The sequence below is a fragment of the Dendropsophus ebraccatus genome, chromosome 7 (genome assembly GCF_027789765.1).
Source record: "Dendropsophus ebraccatus isolate aDenEbr1 chromosome 7, aDenEbr1.pat, whole genome shotgun sequence".
Lineage (NCBI taxonomy): Eukaryota > Metazoa > Chordata > Amphibia > Anura > Hylidae > Dendropsophus > Dendropsophus ebraccatus.
In genome coordinates this window covers 77,816,221-77,834,535 of record NC_091460.1, presented here as the reverse complement: position 1 = coordinate 77,834,535, position 18,315 = coordinate 77,816,221, and the positions used below count along the sequence as shown (strand labels likewise).

Here is an 18,315-nt window from a genome sequence, read left to right as displayed (position 1 = left end):
ACATCAAGAGGTCATTGGTTCAAATCCGAGTGCCCCCTTGCCTTAATTTTCAATAAAGACGTACTTTATCATCCGTTTAGCGGCTGGAAATTCAAAGGTGATTGGGCGTAAATTAGCTGAGAGGTTACCACAAATCGATATTTACTCTATGATAATACTGAGTTCCATGGTTGCCAGTGGAAAATCTTGTTTTCGCAGGAAGACATGCGTTATAACCTGTTAAGCGAATGCACATCTAGAGGTCATCGGACAAAAATTAGCCAAGCTCTTAAGTGGATACTAGTAATCGGCATATTAAGTCATAATAATGAGTTCCATCGTTGTCAATGGAAAATCTCCATTAGTCCACACAAAATAGGAAAACTCCTCTGTCAATTTGACAGCCGTTAACATATTTAACATGTTCTTTATTTTCCGCTGATTTTAGGATGATAGAACCGATTCAAATCCGAGTGCCCCCTTGCCTTAATTTTCAATAAAGACGTACTTTATCATCCGTTTAGCGGCTGGAAATTCAAAGGTGATTGGGCGTAAATTAGCTGAGAGGTTACCACAAATCGATATTTACTCTATGATAATACTGAGTTCCATGGTTGCCAGTGGAAAATCTTGTTTTCGCAGGAAGACATGCGTTATAACCTGTTAAGCGAATGCACATCTAGAGGGCATCCGACAAAAATTAGCCAAGCTCTTAAGTGGATACCAGTAATCGGCATATTAACCCATAGCTGCACCAGGACGTTATTTAACGTCCTCGTGCCGCTATGGGAGTTCAGAGGGGGGTCGCGCGGCGACCACCCTCTGAACTGCCGCGATCCCGGGTGCCGCGTGTAGCCCGGGCTCGCGGCTATTAGCGGGCACGGTCCGATCGCCGTGCCCGCTAATTAAGTACTTAGAAGCAGCTGTCAAAGTTGACAGCTGCTTCTAAATACTTGCGGTTATACATGCCTGGTGGTCTAGTGGGGGGATCGCCCCCCTGCGGCGCGATTGCGGGGGGGCGATCCCTGCATCCATACCGGGCCGGGGTCTGCTCCGTAATGGCGCTGATCCCGGCTCGGCATTCTATTGCTTTTGGCTGCAGCAGCCAAAAGTAATAGAACACCGATCTCATGGATTCATGCAGTATAACTATACTGCATGGATCTCTATGAGAGATCAGAGTGCATATACTAGAAGCCCCCCAGGGGGGCTTCTAGTATATGTCTAAAGTAAAAGAAAAAAGTATTTTTAATAACACAAAACCCCCTCCCCTAATAAAAGTCTGAATCACCCCCCTTTCCCCATTTTATAAATAAAAATAAATAAATAAATTAATAAACAAACATGTTTGCTATCGCCGCGTGCGTAATCGCCCGAACTATTAATTAATCACATTCCTGATCTCACACGGTAAACGGCGTCAGCACAAAAAAATCCCAAAGTGCAAAATTGCGCATTTTTGGTCGCATCAAATCCAGAATAATTGTAATAAAAAGCGATCAAAAAGTCATATATGCGCAATCAAGGTACCGATAGAAAGATCAGATCATGGCGCAAAAAATGACACCTCACACAGACCCATAGACCAAAGGATAAAAGCGCTATAAGCCCGGGAATGGAGCGATTTTAAGGAACGTATATTGGTTAACAACGGTTTGAATTTTATACAGGCCATCAGATACAATATAAGTTATACATGTTACATATCGTTTTAATCGTAACGACTTGAGGAACATGCATAACAAGTCAGTTTTACCCCAGGGCGAATGGCGTAAAAACACATTTCCCCCAAATAAAAGAAATGCGTTTTTTTTTTCAATTTCACCACACATATAATTTTTTTCTGGTTTCCCGGCACATTTTAGGCAAAAATTACATCTGCCTTAGCAAAGTACAATTAGTTGCGCAAAAAATAAGGGCTCATTTGGGTCTCTAGGTGGAAAAATGCAGGCGCTATGGCCTTATATACACGAGGAGGGAAAAACGAAAACGCAAAAATGAAAACTGGCTGTGTCCCCTAAGGGTTAAGTCATAATAATGAGTTCCATCGTTTTCAATGGAAAATCTCCATTAGTCCACACAAAATAGGAAAACCCTCATGTCAATTTGACAGCCGTTAACATATTTAACATGTTCTTTATTTTCCGCTGATTTTAGGATGATAGAACCGCAGAAATTATATCAGCTCTAAAACAGAAAAAGTTCAGCCAAAAAAAATTCAAAAAATTGGACGATTTTTAAAACCAATATTAGTAACATTGCTTTAAAGAAAAACAAAGCATTGATTATTTTTTTACAGCTACCAAACATGATTGAACAAATATCCAGTGTGTGAAAAAAAAAGTCATTTTGGAAAAAACTTAGTGTTCTAGGTCTGCCCAGGGAAGCACTCCAAAAAGGCGCTCGTTTGGGGGTATAGCTCAGTGGTAGAGCATTTGACTGCAGATCAAGAGGTCCTTGGTTCAAATCCGAGTGCCCCCTTGCCCTTCTTTTCAATAAAGAAATACTTTATCATTTGATTAGTTACTAGAAATTCAAAAAAAAATTACAAAAAATGGACAGGTGTTTAAACCAATTTGAAAAACACTTCTTATAAAATAAATAATTAAATGGTTGATTCTTTTTTGCAGCTACCAAACATGATTGAACAAATATCCAGTGTGTAAAGAAACTCATTTTTGAAAATATATAGAATGCCAGGTCTGCTTGGAGAAACACTCCCAAAAGGCGCTCGTTTGGGGGTATAGCTCAGTGGTAGAGCATTTGACTGCAGATCAAGAGGTCCTTGGTTCAAATCCGAGTGCCCCCTTGCCTTAATTTTCAATAAAGACGTACTTTATCATCCGTTTAGCGGCTGGAAATTCAAAGGTGATTGGGCGTAAATTAGCTGAGAGGTTACCACAAATCGATATTTACTCTATGATAATACTGAGTTCCATGGTTGCCAGTGGAAAATCTTGTTTTCGCAGGAAGACATGCGTTATAACCTGTTAAGCGAATGCACATCTAGAGGTCATCGGACAAAAATTAGCCAAGCTCTTAAGTGGATACTAGTAATCGGCATATTAAGTCATAATAATGAGTTCCATCGTTGTCAATGGAAAATCTCCATTAGTCCACACAAAATAGGAAAACTCCTCTGTCAATTTGACAGCCGTTAACATATTTAACATGTTCTTTATTTTCCGCTGATTTTAGGATGATAGAACCGCAGAAATTATATCAGCTCTAAAACAGAAAAAGTTCAGCCAAAAAACATTCAAAAAATTGAACGATTTTTAAAACCAATATTAGTAACATTGCTTTAAAGAAAAACAAAGCATTGATTATTTTTTTTACAGCTACCAAACATGATTGAACAAATATCCAGTGTGTGAAAAAAAAAGTCATTTTGGAAAAAACTTAGTGTTCTAGGTCTGCCCAGGGAAGCATTCTGAAAAGGCGCTCATTTGTGGGTATAGCTTAGTGGTAGAGCATTTGACTGCAGATCAAGAGGTCCTTGGTTCAAATCCGAGTGCCCCCTTGCCCTTCTTTTCAATAAAGAAATACTTTATCATTTGATTAGTTAATAGAAATTCAAAAAAAATTACAAAAAATGGACAGGTTTTTAAACCAATTTGAAAAACACTTCTTATAAAATAAATAATTAAATGGTTGATTCTTTTTTGCAGCTACCAAACATGATTGAACAAATATCCAGTGTGTAAAGAAACTCATTTTTGAAAATATATAGAATGCTAGGTCTGCTTGGGGAAACGCTCCCAAAAGGCGCTCGTTTGGGGGTATAGCTCAGTGGTAGAGCATTTGACTGCAGATCAAGAGGTCCTTGGTTCAAATCCCAGTGCCCCCTTGCCTTAATTTTCAATAAAGACGTACTTTATCATCCGTTTAGCGGCTGGAAATTCAAAGGTGATTGGGCGTAAATTAGCTGAGAGGTTACCACAAATCGATATTTACTCTATGATAATACTGAGTTCCATGGTTGCCAGTGGAAAATCTTGTTTTCGCAGGAAGACATGCGTTATAACCTGTTAAGCGAATGCACATCTAGAGGTCATCGGACAAAAATTAGCCAAGCTCTTAAGTGGATACCAGTAATCGGCATATTAAGTCATAATAATGAGTTCCATCGTTGTCAATGGAAAATCTCCATTAGTCCACACAAAATAGGAAAACTCCTCTGTCAATTTGACAGCCGTTAACATATTTAACATGTTCTTTATTTTCCGCTGATTTTAGGATGATAGAACCGCAGAAATTATATCAGCTCTAAAACAAAAAAGTTCAGCCCAAAAAAATTCAAAAAATTGGACGATTTTTAAAACCAATATTAGTAACATTGCTTTAAAGAAAAACAAAGCATTGATTATTTTTTTACAGCTACCAAACATGATTGAACAAATATCCAGTGTGTGAAAAAAAAAGTCATTTTGGAAAAAACTTAGTGTTCTAGGTCTGCCCAGGGAAGCATTCTGAAAAGGCGCTCGTTTGGGGGTATAGCTCAGTGGTAGAGCATTTGACTGCAGATCAAGAGGTCCTTGGTTCAAATCCGAGTGCCCCCTTGCCCTTCTTTTCAATAAAGAAATACTTTATCATTTGATTAGTTACTAGAAATTCAAAAAAAATTACAAAAAATGGACAGGTTTTTAAACCAATTTGAAAAACACTTCTTATAAAATAAATAATTAAATGGTTGATTCTTTTTTGCAGCTACCAAACATGATTGAACAAATATCCAGTGTGTAAAGAAACTCATTTTTGAAAATATATAGAATGCTAGGTCTGCTTGGGGAAACACTCCCAAAAGGCGCTCGTTTGGGGGTATAGCTCAGTGGTGGAGCATTTGACTGCAGATTAAGAGGTCCTTGGTTCAAATCCGAGTGCCCCCTTGCCTTAATTTTCAATAAAGACGTACTTTATCATCCGTTTAGCGGCTGGAAATTCAAAGGTGATTGGGCGTAAATTAGCTGAGAGGTTACCACAAATCGATATTTACTCTATGATAATACTGAGTTTCATGGTTGCCAGTGGAAAATCTTGTTTTCGCAGGAAGACATGCGTTATAACCTGTTAAGCGAATGCACATCTAGAGGTCATCGGACAAAAATTAGCCAAGCTCTTAAGTGGATACCAGTAATCGGCATATTAAGTCATAATAATGAGTTCCATCGTTGTCAATGGAAAATCTCCATTAGTCCACACAAAATAGGAAAACTCCTCTGTCAATTTGACAGCCGTTAACATATTTAACATGTTCTTTATTTTCCGCTGATTTTAGGATGATAGAACCGCAGAAATTATATCAGCTCTAAAACAGAAAAAGTTCAGCCAAAAAAAATTCAAAAAATTGGACGATTTTTAAAACCAATATTAGTAACATTGCTTTAAAGAAAAACAAAGCATTGATTATTTTTTTACAGCTACCAAACATGATTGAACAAATATCCAGTGTGTGAAAAAAAAAGTCATTTTGGAAAAAACTTAGTGTTCTAGGTCTGCCTAGGAAAGCACTCTAAAAAGGCGCTCGTTTGGGGGTATAGCTCAGTGGTAGAGCATTTGACTGCAGATCAAGAGGTCCTTGGTTCAAATCCGAGTGCCCCCTTGCCCTTCTTTTCAATAAAGAAATTCTTTATCATTTGATTAGTTACTAGAAATTCAAAAAAAATTACAAAAAATGGACAGGTTTTTAAACCAATTTGAAAAACACTTCTTATAAAATAAATAATTAAATGGTTGATTCTTTTTTGCAGCTACCAAACATGATTGAACAAATATCCAGTGTGTAAAGAAACTCATTTTTTAAAATATATAGAATGCTAGGTCTGCTTGGGGAAACACTCCCAAAAGGTGCTCGTTTGGGGGTATAGCTCAGTGGTAGAGCATTTGACTGCAGATCAAGAGGTCCTTGGTTCAAATCCGAGCGCCCCCTTGCCTTAATTTTCAATAAAGACGTACTTTATCATCCGTTTAGCGGCTGGAAATTCAAAGGTGATTGGGCGTAAATTAGCTGAGAGGTTACCACAAATCGATATTTACTCTATGATAATACTGAGTTCCATGGTTGCCAGTGGAAAATCTTGTTTTCGCAGGAAGACATGCGTTATAACCTGTTAAGCGAATGCACATCTAGAGGTCATCGGACAAAAATTAGCCAAGCTCTTAAGTGGATACCAGTAATCGGCATATTAAGTCATAATAATGAGTTCCATCGTTTTCAATGGAAAATCTCCATTAGTCCACACAAAATAGGAAAACCCCTCTGTCAATTTGACAGCCGTTAACATATTTAACATGTTCTTTATTTTCCGCTGATTTTAGGATGATAGAACCGCAGAAATTATATCAGCTCTAAAACAGAAAAAGTTCAGCCAAAAAAAATTCAAAAAATTGGACGATTTTTAAAACCAATATTAGTAATATTGCTTTAAAGAAAAACAAAGCATTGATTATCTTTTTACAGCTACCAAACATGATTGAACAAATATCCAGTGTGTGAAAAAAAAAGTCATTTTGGAAAAAACTTAGTGTTCTAGGTCTGCCCAGGGAAGCACTCCAAAAAGGCGCTCGTTTGGGGGTATAGCTCAGTAGTAGAGCATTTGACTGCAGATCAAGAGGTCCTTGGTTCAAATCCGAGTGCCCCCTTGCCCTTCTTTTCAATAAAGAAATACTTTATCATTTGATTAGTTACTAGAAATTCAAAAAAAATTACAAAAAATGGACAGGTTTTTAAACCAATTTGAAAAACACTTCTTATAAAATAAATAATTAAATGGTTGATTCTTTTTTGCAGCTACCAAACATGATTGAACAAATATCCAGTGTGTAAAGAAACTCATTTTTGAAAATATATAGAATGCTAGGTCTGCTTGGGGAAACACTCCCAAAAGGCGCTCGTTTGGGGGTATAGCTCAGTGGTAGAGCATTTGACTGCAGATCAAGAGGTCCTTGGTTCAAATCCGAGTGCCCCCTTGCCTTAATTTTCAATAAAGACGTACTTTATCATCCGTTTAGCGGCTGGAAATTCAAAGGTGATTGGGCGTAAATTAGCTGAGAGGTTACCACAAATCGATATTTACTCTATGATAATACTGAGTTCCATGGTTGCCAGTGGAAAATCTTGTTTTCGCAGGAAGACATGCGTTATAACCTGTTAAGCGAATGCACATCTAGAGGTCATCGGACAAAAATTAGCCAAGCTCTTAAGTGGATACTAGTAATCGGCATATTAAGTCATAATAATGAGTTCCATCGTTGTCAATGGAAAATCTCCATTAGTCCACACAAAATAGGAAAACTCCTCTGTCAATTTGACAGCCGTTAACATATTTAACATGTTCTTTATTTTCCGCTGATTTTAGGATGATAGAACCGCAGAAATTATATCAGCTCTAAAACAGAAAAAGTTCAGCCAAAAAACATTCAAAAAATTGAACGATTTTTAAAACCAATATTAGTAACATTGCTTTAAAGAAAAACAAAGCATTGATTATTTTTTTTACAGCTACCAAACATGATTGAACAAATATCCAGTGTGTGAAAAAAAAAGTCATTTTGGAAAAAACTTAGTGTTCTAGGTCTGCCCAGGGAAGCATTCTGAAAAGGCGCTCATTTGTGGGTATAGCTTAGTGGTAGAGCATTTGACTGCAGATCAAGAGGTCCTTGGTTCAAATCCGAGTGCCCCCTTGCCCTTCTTTTCAATAAAGAAATACTTTATCATTTGATTAGTTAATAGAAATTCAAAAAAAATTACAAAAAATGGACAGGTTTTTAAACCAATTTGAAAAACACTTCTTATAAAATAAATAATTAAATGGTTGATTCTTTTTTGCAGCTACCAAACATGATTGAACAAATATCCAGTGTGTAAAGAAACTCATTTTTGAAAATATATAGAATGCTAGGTCTGCTTGGGGAAACGCTCCCAAAAGGCGCTCGTTTGGGGGTATAGCTCAGTGGTAGAGCATTTGACTGCAGATCAAGAGGTCCTTGGTTCAAATCCCAGTGCCCCCTTGCCTTAATTTTCAATAAAGACGTACTTTATCATCCGTTTAGCGGCTGGAAATTCAAAGGTGATTGGGCGTAAATTAGCTGAGAGGTTACCACAAATCGATATTTACTCTCTGATAATACTGAGTTCCATGGTTGCCAGTGGAAAATCTTGTTTTCGCAGGAAGACATGCGTTATAACCTGTTAAGCGAATGCACATCTAGAGGTCATCGGACAAAAATTAGCCAAGCTCTTAAGTGGATACCAGTAATCGGCATATTAAGTCATAATAATGAGTTCCATCGTTGTCAATGGAAAATCTCCATTAGTCCACACAAAATAGGAAAACTCCTCTGTCAATTTGACAGCCGTTAACATATTTAACATGTTCTTTATTTTCCGCTGATTTTAGGATGATAGAACCGCAGAAATTATATCAGCTCTAAAACAAAAAAAGTTCAGCCCAAAAAAATTCAAAAAATTGGACGATTTTTAAAACCAATATTAGTAACATTGCTTTAAAGAAAAACAAAGCATTGATTATTTTTTTACAGCTACCAAACATGATTGAACAAATATCCAGTGTGTGAAAAAAAAAGTCATTTTGGAAAAAACTTAGTGTTCTAGGTCTGCCCAGGGAAGCATTCTGAAAAGGCGCTCGTTTGGGGGTATAGCTCAGTGGTAGAGCATTTGACTGCAGATCAAGAGGTCCTTGGTTCAAATCCGAGTGCCCCCTTGCCCTTCTTTTCAATAAAGAAATACTTTATCATTTGATTAGTTACTAGAAATTCAAAAAAAATTACAAAAAATGGACAGGTTTTTAAACCAATTTGAAAAACACTTCTTATAAAATAAATAATTAAATGGTTGATTCTTTTTTGCAGCTACCAAACATGATTGAACAAATATCCAGTGTGTAAAGAAACTCATTTTTGAAAATATATAGAATGCTAGGTCTGCTTGGGGAAACACTCCCAAAAGGCGCTCGTTTGGGGGTATAGCTCAGTGGTGGAGCATTTGACTGCAGATTAAGAGGTCCTTGGTTCAAATCCGAGTGCCCCCTTGCCTTAATTTTCAATAAAGACGTACTTTATCATCCGTTTAGCGGCTGGAAATTCAAAGGTGATTGGGCGTAAATTAGCTGAGAGGTTACCACAAATCGATATTTACTCTATGATAATACTGAGTTTCATGGTTGCCAGTGGAAAATCTTGTTTTCGCAGGAAGACATGCGTTATAACCTGTTAAGCGAATGCACATCTAGAGGTCATCGGACAAAAATTAGCCAAGCTCTTAAGTGGATACCAGTAATCGGCATATTAAGTCATAATAATGAGTTCCATCGTTGTCAATGGAAAATCTCCATTAGTCCACACAAAATAGGAAAACTCCTCTGTCAATTTGACAGCCGTTAACATATTTAACATGTTCTTTATTTTCCGCTGATTTTAGGATGATAGAACCGCAGAAATTATATCAGCTCTAAAACAGAAAAAGTTCAGCCAAAAAAAATTCAAAAAATTGGACGATTTTTAAAACCAATATTAGTAACATTGCTTTAAAGAAAAACAAAGCATTGATTATTTTTTTACAGCTACCAAACATGATTGAACAAATATCCAGTGTGTGAAAAAAAAAGTCATTTTGGAAAAAACTTAGTGTTCTAGGTCTGCCTAGGAAAGCACTCTAAAAAGGCGCTCGTTTGGGGGTATAGCTCAGTGGTAGAGCATTTGACTGCAGATCAAGAGGTCCTTGGTTCAAATCCGAGTGCCCCCTTGCCCTTCTTTTCAATAAAGAAATTCTTTATCATTTGATTAGTTACTAGAAATTCAAAATAAATTACAAAAAATGGACAGGTTTTTAAACCAATTTGAAAAACACTTCTTATAAAATAAATAATTAAATGGTTGATTCTTTTTTGCAGCTACCAAACATGATTGAACAAATATCCAGTGTGTAAAGAAACTCATTTTTTAAAATATATAGAATGCTAGGTCTGCTTGGGGAAACACTCCCAAAAGGTGCTCGTTTGGGGGTATAGCTCAGTGGTAGAGCATTTGACTGCAGATCAAGAGGTCCTTGGTTCAAATCCGAGCGCCCCCTTGCCTTAATTTTCAATAAAGACGTACTTTATCATCCGTTTAGCGGCTGGAAATTCAAAGGTGATTGGGCGTAAATTAGCTGAGAGGTTACCACAAATCGATATTTACTCTATGATAATACTGAGTTCCATGGTTGCCAGTGGAAAATCTTGTTTTCGCAGGAAGACATGCGTTATAACCTGTTAAGCGAATGCACATCTAGAGGTCATCGGACAAAAATTAGCCAAGCTCTTAAGTGGATACCAGTAATCGGCATATTAAGTCATAATAATGAGTTCCATCGTTTTCAATGGAAAATCTCCATTAGTCCACACAAAATAGGAAAACCCCTCTGTCAATTTGACAGCCGTTAACATATTTAACATGTTCTTTATTTTCCGCTGATTTTAGGATGATAGAACCGCAGAAATTATATCAGCTCTAAAACAGAAAAAGTTCAGCCAAAAAAATTCAAAAAATTGGACGATTTTTAAAACCAATATTAGTAACATTGCTTTAAAGAAAAACAAAGCATTGATTATTTTTTTACAGCTACCAAACATGATTGAACAAATATCCAGTGTGTGAAAAAAAAAGTCATTTTGGAAAAAACTTAGTGTTCTAGGTCTGCCCAGGGAAGCACTCCAAAAAGGCGCTCGTTTGGGGGTATAGCTCAGTAGTAGAGCATTTGACTGCAGATCAAGAGGTCCTTGGTTCAAATCCGAGTGCCCCCTTGCCCTTCTTTTCAATAAAGAAATACTTTATCATTTGATTAGTTACTAGAAATTCAAAAAAAATTACAAAAAATGGACAGGTTTTTAAACCAATTTGAAAAACACTTCTTATAAAATAAATAATTAAATGGTTGATTCTTTTTTGCAGCTACCAAACATGATTGAACAAATATCCAGTGTGTAAAGAAACTCATTTTTGAAAATATATAGAATGCTAGGTCTGCTTGGGGAAACACTCCCAAAAGGCGCTCGTTTGGGGGTATAGCTCAGTGGTAGAGCATTTGACTGCAGATCAAGAGGTCCTTGGTTCAAATCCGAGTGCCCCCTTGCCTTAATTTTCAATAAAGACGTACTTTATCATCCGTTTAGCGGCTGGAAATTCAAAGGTGATTGGGCGTAAATTAGCTGAGAGGTTACCACAAATCGATATTTACTCTATGATAATACTGAGTTCCATGGTTGCCAGTGGAAAATCTTGTTTTCGCAGGAAGACATGCGTTATAACCTGTTAAGCGAATGCACATCTAGAGGTCATCGGACAAAAATTAGCCAAGCTCTTAAGTGGATACCAGTAATCGGCATATTAAGTCATAATAATGAGTTCCATCGTTGTCAATGGAAAATCTCCATTAGTCCACACAAAATAGGAAAACTCCTCTGTCAATTTGACAGCCGTTAACATATTTAACATGTTCTTTATTTTCCGCTGATTTTAGGATGATAGAACCGCAGAAATTATATCAGCTCTAAAACAGAAAAAGTTCAGCCAAAAAAATTCAAAAAATTGAACGATTTTTAAAACCAATATTAGTAACATTGCTTTAAAAAAAAACAAAGCATTGATTATTTTTTTACAGCTACCAAACATGATTGAACAAATATCCAGTGTGTGGAAAAAAAAAGTCATTTTGGAAAAAACTTAGTGTTCTAGGTCTGCCCAGGGAAGCCTTCTGAAAAGGCGCTCGTTTGGGGGTATAGCTCAGTGGTGGAGCATTTGACTGCAGATCAAGAGGTCCTTGGTTCAAGTCCGAGTGCCCCCTTGCCCTTCTTTTCAATAAAGAAATACTTTATCATTTGATTAGTTACTAGAAATTCAAAAAAAAATTACAAAAAATGGACAGGTTTTTAAACCAATTTGAAAAACACTTCTTATAAAATAAATAATTAAATGGTTGATTCTTTTTTGCAGCTACCAAACATGATTGAAAAAATATCCAGTGTGTAAAGAAACTCATTTTTGAAAATATATAGAATGCTAGGTCTGCTTGGGGAAACGCTCCCAAAAGGAGCTCGTTTGGGGGTATAGCTCAGTGGTGGAGCATTTGACTGCAGATTAAGAGGTCCTTGGTTCAAATCCGAGTGCCCCCTTGCCTTAATTTTCAATAAAGACGTACTTTATCATCCGTTTAGCGGCTGGAAATTCAAAGGTGATTGGGCGTAAATTAGCTGAGAGGTTACCACAAATCGATATTTACTCTATGATAATACTGAGTTTCATGGTTGCCAGTGGAAAATCTTGTTTTCGCAGGAAGACATGCGTTATAACCTGTTAAGCGAATGCACATCTAGAGGTCATCGGACAAAAATTAGCCAAGCTCTTAAGTGGATACCAGTAATCGGCATATTAAGTCATAATAATGAGTTCCATCGTTGTCAATGGAAAATCTCCATTAGTCCACACAAAATAGGAAAACTCCTCTGTCAATTTGACAGCCGTTAACATATTTAACATGTTCTTTATTTTCTGCTGATTTTAGGATGATAGAACCGCAGAAATTATATCAGCTCTAAAACAAAAAAAGTTCAGCCCAAAAAAAATTCAAAAAATTGGACGATTTTTAAAACCAATATTAGTAACATTGCTTTAAAGAAAAACAAAGCATTGATTATTTTTTTACAGCTACCAAACATGATTGAACAAATATCCAGTGTGTGAAAAAAAAAGTCATTTTGGAAAAAACTTAGTGTTCTAGGTCTGCCAAGGGAAGCACTCTGAAAAGGCGCTCGTTTGGGGGTATAGCTCAGTGGTAGAGCATTTGACTGCAGATCAAGAGGTCCTTGGTTCAAATCCGAGTGCCCCCTTGCCCTTCTTTTCAATAAAGAAATTCTTTATCATTTGATTAGTTACTAGAAATTCAAAAAAAATTACAAAAAATGGACAGGTTTTTAAACCAATTTGAAAAACACTTCTTATAAAATAAATAATTAAATGGTTGATTCTTTTTTGCAGCTACCAAACATGATTGAACAAATATCCAGTGTGTAAAGAAACTCATTTTTGAAAATATATAGAATGCTAGGTCTGCTTGGGGAAACACTCCCAAAAGGCGCTCGTTTGGGGGTATAGCTCAGTGGTAGAGCATTTGACTGCAGATCAAGAGGTCCTTGGTTCAAATCCGAGTGCCCCCTTGCCTTAATTTTCAATAAAGACGTACTTTATCATCCGTTTAGCGGCTGGAAATTCAAAGGTGATTGGGCGTAAATTAGCTGAGAGGTTACCACAAATCGATATTTACTCTATGATAATACTGAGTTCCATGGTTGCCAGTGGAAAATCTTGTTTTCGCAGGAAGACATGCGTTATAACCTGTTAATCGAATGCACATCTAGAGGTCATCGGACAAAAATTAGCCAAGCTCTTAAGTGGATACCAGTAATCGGCATATTAAGTCATAATAATGAGTTCCATCGTTGTCAATGGAAAATCTCCATTAGTCCACACAAAATAGGAAAACTCCTCTGTCAATTTGACAGCCGTTAACATATTTAACATGTTCTTTATTTTCCGCTGATTTTAGGATGATAGAACCGCAGAAATTATATCAGCTCTAAAACAGAAAAAGTTCAGCCAAAAAAAATTCAAAAAATTGAACGATTTTTAAAACCAATATTAGTAACATTGCTTTAAAAAAAAACAAAGCATTGATTATTTTTTACAGCTACCAAACATGATTGAACAAATATCCAGTGTGTGGAAAAAAAAAGTCATTTTGGAAAAAACTTAGTGTTCTAGGTCTGCCCAGGGAAGCCTTCTGAAAAGGCGCTCGTTTGGGGGTATAGCTCAGTGGTAGAGCATTTGACTGCAGATCAAGAGGTCCTTGGTTCAAGTCCGAGTGCTCCATTGCCCTTCTTTTCAATAAAGAAATACTTTATCATTTGATTAGTTACTAGAAATTCAAAAAAAAATTACAAAAAATGGACAGGTTTTTAAACCAATTTGAAAAACACTTCTTATAAAATAAATAATTAAATGGTTGATTCTTTTTTGCAGCTACCAAACATGATTGAACAAATATCCAGTGTGTAAAGAAACTCATTTTTGAAAATATATAGAATGCTAGGTCTGCTTGGGGAAACGCTCCCAAAAGGCGCTCGTTTGGGGGTATAGCTCAGTGGTGGAGCATTTGACTGCAGATCAAGAGGTCCTTGGTTCAAATCCGAGTGCCCCCTTGCCTTAATTTTCAATAAAGACGTACTTTATCATCCGTTTAGCGGCTGGAAATTCAAAGGTGATTGGGCGTAAATTAGCTGAGAGGTTACCACAAATCGATATTTACTCTATGATAATACTGAGTTCCATGGTTGCCAGTGGAAAATCTTGTTTTCGCAGGAAGACATGCGTTATAACCTGTTAAGCGAATGCACATCTAGAGGTCATCGGACAAAAATTAGCCAAGCTCTTAAGTGGATACCAGTAATCGGCATATTAAGTCATAATAATGAGTTCCATCGTTGTCAATGGAAAATCTCCATTAGTCCACACAAAATAGGAAAACTCCTCTGTCAATTTGACAGCCGTTAACATATTTAACATGTTCTTTATTTTCCGCTGATTTTAGGATGATAGAACCGCAGAAATTATATCAGCTCTAAAACAAAAAAAGTTCAGCCCAAAAAAATTCAAAAAATTGGACGATTTTTAAAACCAATATTAGTAACATTGCTTTAAAGAAAAACAAAGCATTGATTATTTTTTTACAGCTACCAAACATGATTGAACAAATATCCAGTGTGTGAAAAAAAAAGTCATTTTGGAAAAAACTTAGTGTTCTAGGTCTGCCCAGGGAAGCATTCTGAAAAGGCGCTCGTTTGGGGGTATAGCTCAGTGGTAGAGCATTTGACTGCAGATCAAGAGGTCCTTGGTTCAAATCCGAGTGCCCCCTTGCCCTTCTTTTCAATAAAGAAATACTTTATCATTTGATTAGTTACTAGAAATTCAAAAAAAATTACAAAAAATGGACAGGTTTTTAAACCAATTTGAAAAACACTTCTTATAAAATAAATAATTAAATGGTTGATTCTTTTTTGCAGCTACCAAACATGATTGAACAAATATCCAGTGTGTAAAGAAACTCATTTTTGAAAATATATAGAATGCTAGGTCTGCTTGGGGAAACACTCCCAAAAGGCGCTCGTTTGGGGGTATAGCTCAGTGGTGGAGCATTTGACTGCAGATTAAGAGGTCCTTGGTTCAAATCCGAGTGCCCCCTTGCCTTAATTTTCAATAAAGACGTACTTTATCATCCGTTTAGCGGCTGGAAATTCAAAGGTGATTGGGCGTAAATTAGCTGAGAGGTTACCACAAATCGATATTTACTCTATGATAATACTGAGTTTCATGGTTGCCAGTGGAAAATCTTGTTTTCGCAGGAAGACATGCGTTATAACCTGTTAAGCGAATGCACATCTAGAGGTCATCGGACAAAAATTAGCCAAGCTCTTAAGTGGATACCAGTAATCGGCATATTAAGTCATAATAATGAGTTCCATCGTTGTCAATGGAAAATCTCCATTAGTCCACACAAAATAGGAAAACTCCTCTGTCAATTTGACAGCCGTTAACATATTTAACATGTTCTTTATTTTCCGCTGATTTTAGGATGATAGAACCGCAGAAATTATATCAGCTCTAAAACAAAAAAAGTTCAGCCCAAAAAAAATTCAAAAAATTGGACGATTTTTAAAACCAATATTAGTAACATTGCTTTAAAGAAAAACAAAGCATTGATTATTTTTTTACAGCTACCAAACATGATTGAACAAATATCCAGTGTGTGAAAAAAAAAGTCATTTTGGAAAAAAACTTAGTGTTCTAGGTCTGCCAAGGGAAGCACTCTGAAAAGGCGCTCGTTTGGGGGTATAGCTCAGTGGTAGAGCATTTGACTGCAGATCAAGAGGTCCTTGGTTCAAATCCGAGTGCCCCCTTGCCCTTCTTTTCAATAAAGAAATTCTTTATCATTTGATTAGTTACTAGAAATTCAAAAAAAATTACAAAAAATGGACAGGTTTTTAAACCAATTTGAAAAACACTTCTTATAAAATAAATAATTAAATGGTTGATTCTTTTTTGCAGCTACCAAACATGATTGAACAAATATCCAGTGTGTAAAGAAACTCATTTTTGAAAATATATAGAATGCTAGGTCTGCTTGGGGAAACACTCCCAAAAGGCGCTCGTTTGGGGGTATAGCTCAGTGGTAGAGCATTTGACTGCAGATCAAGAGGTCCTTGGTTCAAATCCGAGTGCCCCCTTGCCTTAATTTTCAATAAAGACGTACTTTATCATCCGTTTAGCGGCTGGAAATTCAAAGGTGATTGGGCGTAAATTAGCTGAGAGGTTACCACAAATCGATATTTACTCTATGATAATACTGAGTTCCATGGTTGCCAGTGGAAAATCTTGTTTTCGCAGGAAGACATGCGTTATAACCTGTTAATCGAATGCACATCTAGAGGTCATCGGACAAAAATTAGCCAAGCTCTTAAGTGGATACCAGTAATCGGCATATTAAGTCATAATAATGAGTTCCATCGTTGTCAATGGAAAATCTCCATTAGTCCACACAAAATAGGAAAACTCCTCTGTCAATTTGACAGCCGTTAACATATTTAACATGTTCTTTATTTTCCGCTGATTTTAGGATGATAGAACCGCAGAAATTATATCAGCTCTAAAACAGAAAAAGTTCAGCCAAAAAAAATTCAAAAAATTGAACGATTTTTAAAACCAATATTAGTAACATTGCTTTAAAAAAAAACAAAGCATTGATTATTTTTTTACAGCTACCAAACATGATTGAACAAATATCCAGTGTGTGGAAAAAAAAAGTCATTTTGGAAAAAACTTAGTGTTCTAGGTCTGCCCAGGGAAGCCTTCTGAAAAGGCGCTCGTTTGGGGGTATAGCTCAGTGGTAGAGCATTTGACTGCAGATCAAGAGGTCCTTGGTTCAAGTCCGAGTGCTCCATTGCCCTTCTTTTCAATAAAGAAATACTTTATCATTTGATTAGTTACTAGAAATTCAAAAAAAAATTACAAAAAATGGACAGGTTTTTAAACCAATTTGAAAAACACTTCTTATAAAATAAATAATTAAATGGTTGATTCTTTTTTGCAGCTACCAAACATGATTGAACAAATATCCAGTGTGTAAAGAAACTCATTTTTGAAAATATATAGAATGCTAGGTCTGCTTGGGGAAACGCTCCCAAAAGGCGCTCGTTTGGGGGTATAGCTCAGTGGTGGAGCATTTGACTGCAGATCAAGAGGTCCTTGGTTCAAATCCGAGTGCCCCCTTGCCTTAATTTTCAATAAAGACGTACTTTATCATCCGTTTAGCGGCTGGAAATTCAAAGGTGATTGGGCGTAAATTAGCTGAGAGGTTACCACAAATCGATATTTACTCTATGATAATACTGAGTTCCATGGTTGCCAGTGGAAAATCTTGTTTTCGCAGGAAGACATGCGTTATAACCTGTTAAGCGAATGCACATCTAGAGGTCATCGGACAAAAATTAGCCAAGCTCTTAAGTGGATACCAGTAATCGGCATATTAAGTCATAATAATGAGTTCCATCGTTGTCAATGGAAAATCTCCATTAGTCCACACAAAATAGGAAAACTCCTCTGTCAATTTGACAGCCGTTAACATATTTAACATGTTCTTTATTTTCCGCTGATTTTAGGATGATAGAACCGCAGAAATTATATCAGCTCTAAAACAAAAAAAGTTCAGCCCAAAAAAATTCAAAAAATTGGACGATTTTTAAAACCAATATTAGTAACATTGCTTTAAAGAAAAACAAAGCATTGATTATTTTTTTACAGCTACCAAACATGATTGAACAAATATCCAGTGTGTGAAAAAAAAAGTCATTTTGGAAAAAACTTAGTGTTCTAGGTCTGCCCAGGGAAGCATTCTGAAAAGGCGCTCGTTTGGGGGTATAGCTCAGTGGTAGAGCATTTGACTGCAGATCAAGAGGTCCTTGGTTCAAATCCGAGTGCCCCCTTGCCCTTCTTTTCAATAAAGAAATACTTTATCATTTGATTAGTTACTAGAAATTCAAAAAAAATTACAAAAAATGGACAGGTTTTTAAACCAATTTGAAAAACACTTCTTATAAAATAAATAATTAAATGGTTGATTCTTTTTTGCAGCTACCAAACATGATTGAACAAATATCCAGTGTGTAAAGAAACTCATTTTTGAAAATATATAGAATGCTAGGTCTGCTTGGGGAAACACTCCCAAAAGGC

The 18,315-nt window shown here is 36.4% G+C and overlaps 14 non-coding genes across 14 annotated transcripts; all 14 read left to right on the top strand.

Annotated features, from left to right (window-relative positions):
• The first annotated feature begins 2,388 nt into the window (after positions 1-2,388).
• On the top strand, positions 2,389-2,460 carry TRNAC-GCA (transfer RNA cysteine (anticodon GCA)). Its single transcript has one exon. It is a non-coding gene; the product is annotated as a tRNA-Cys (tRNA).
• A 256-nt stretch (positions 2,461-2,716) lies between these two features.
• Positions 2,717-2,788, top strand: TRNAC-GCA (transfer RNA cysteine (anticodon GCA)). The gene has a single exon. It is a non-coding gene; the product is annotated as a tRNA-Cys (tRNA).
• A 1,681-nt stretch (positions 2,789-4,469) lies between these two features.
• On the top strand, positions 4,470-4,541 carry TRNAC-GCA (transfer RNA cysteine (anticodon GCA)). Its single transcript has one exon. It is a non-coding gene; the product is annotated as a tRNA-Cys (tRNA).
• Positions 4,542-5,509: 968 nt separating this feature from the next.
• On the top strand, positions 5,510-5,581 carry TRNAC-GCA (transfer RNA cysteine (anticodon GCA)). The gene has a single exon. It is a non-coding gene; the product is annotated as a tRNA-Cys (tRNA).
• Positions 5,582-6,876: 1,295 nt separating this feature from the next.
• On the top strand, positions 6,877-6,948 carry TRNAC-GCA (transfer RNA cysteine (anticodon GCA)). Its single transcript has one exon. It is a non-coding gene; the product is annotated as a tRNA-Cys (tRNA).
• A 1,682-nt stretch (positions 6,949-8,630) lies between these two features.
• Positions 8,631-8,702, top strand: TRNAC-GCA (transfer RNA cysteine (anticodon GCA)). Its single transcript has one exon. It is a non-coding gene; the product is annotated as a tRNA-Cys (tRNA).
• A 968-nt stretch (positions 8,703-9,670) lies between these two features.
• TRNAC-GCA (transfer RNA cysteine (anticodon GCA)) lies at positions 9,671-9,742 on the top strand. The gene has a single exon. It is a non-coding gene; the product is annotated as a tRNA-Cys (tRNA).
• A 1,294-nt stretch (positions 9,743-11,036) lies between these two features.
• TRNAC-GCA (transfer RNA cysteine (anticodon GCA)) lies at positions 11,037-11,108 on the top strand. Its single transcript has one exon. It is a non-coding gene; the product is annotated as a tRNA-Cys (tRNA).
• A 1,683-nt stretch (positions 11,109-12,791) lies between these two features.
• Positions 12,792-12,863, top strand: TRNAC-GCA (transfer RNA cysteine (anticodon GCA)). Its single transcript has one exon. It is a non-coding gene; the product is annotated as a tRNA-Cys (tRNA).
• Positions 12,864-13,118: 255 nt separating this feature from the next.
• TRNAC-GCA (transfer RNA cysteine (anticodon GCA)) lies at positions 13,119-13,190 on the top strand. Its single transcript has one exon. It is a non-coding gene; the product is annotated as a tRNA-Cys (tRNA).
• Positions 13,191-14,872: 1,682 nt separating this feature from the next.
• On the top strand, positions 14,873-14,944 carry TRNAC-GCA (transfer RNA cysteine (anticodon GCA)). The gene has a single exon. It is a non-coding gene; the product is annotated as a tRNA-Cys (tRNA).
• A 970-nt stretch (positions 14,945-15,914) lies between these two features.
• On the top strand, positions 15,915-15,986 carry TRNAC-GCA (transfer RNA cysteine (anticodon GCA)). The gene has a single exon. It is a non-coding gene; the product is annotated as a tRNA-Cys (tRNA).
• Positions 15,987-16,241: 255 nt separating this feature from the next.
• Positions 16,242-16,313, top strand: TRNAC-GCA (transfer RNA cysteine (anticodon GCA)). Its single transcript has one exon. It is a non-coding gene; the product is annotated as a tRNA-Cys (tRNA).
• Positions 16,314-17,996: 1,683 nt separating this feature from the next.
• Positions 17,997-18,068, top strand: TRNAC-GCA (transfer RNA cysteine (anticodon GCA)). Its single transcript has one exon. It is a non-coding gene; the product is annotated as a tRNA-Cys (tRNA).
• Positions 18,069-18,315: the final 247 nt, after the last annotated feature.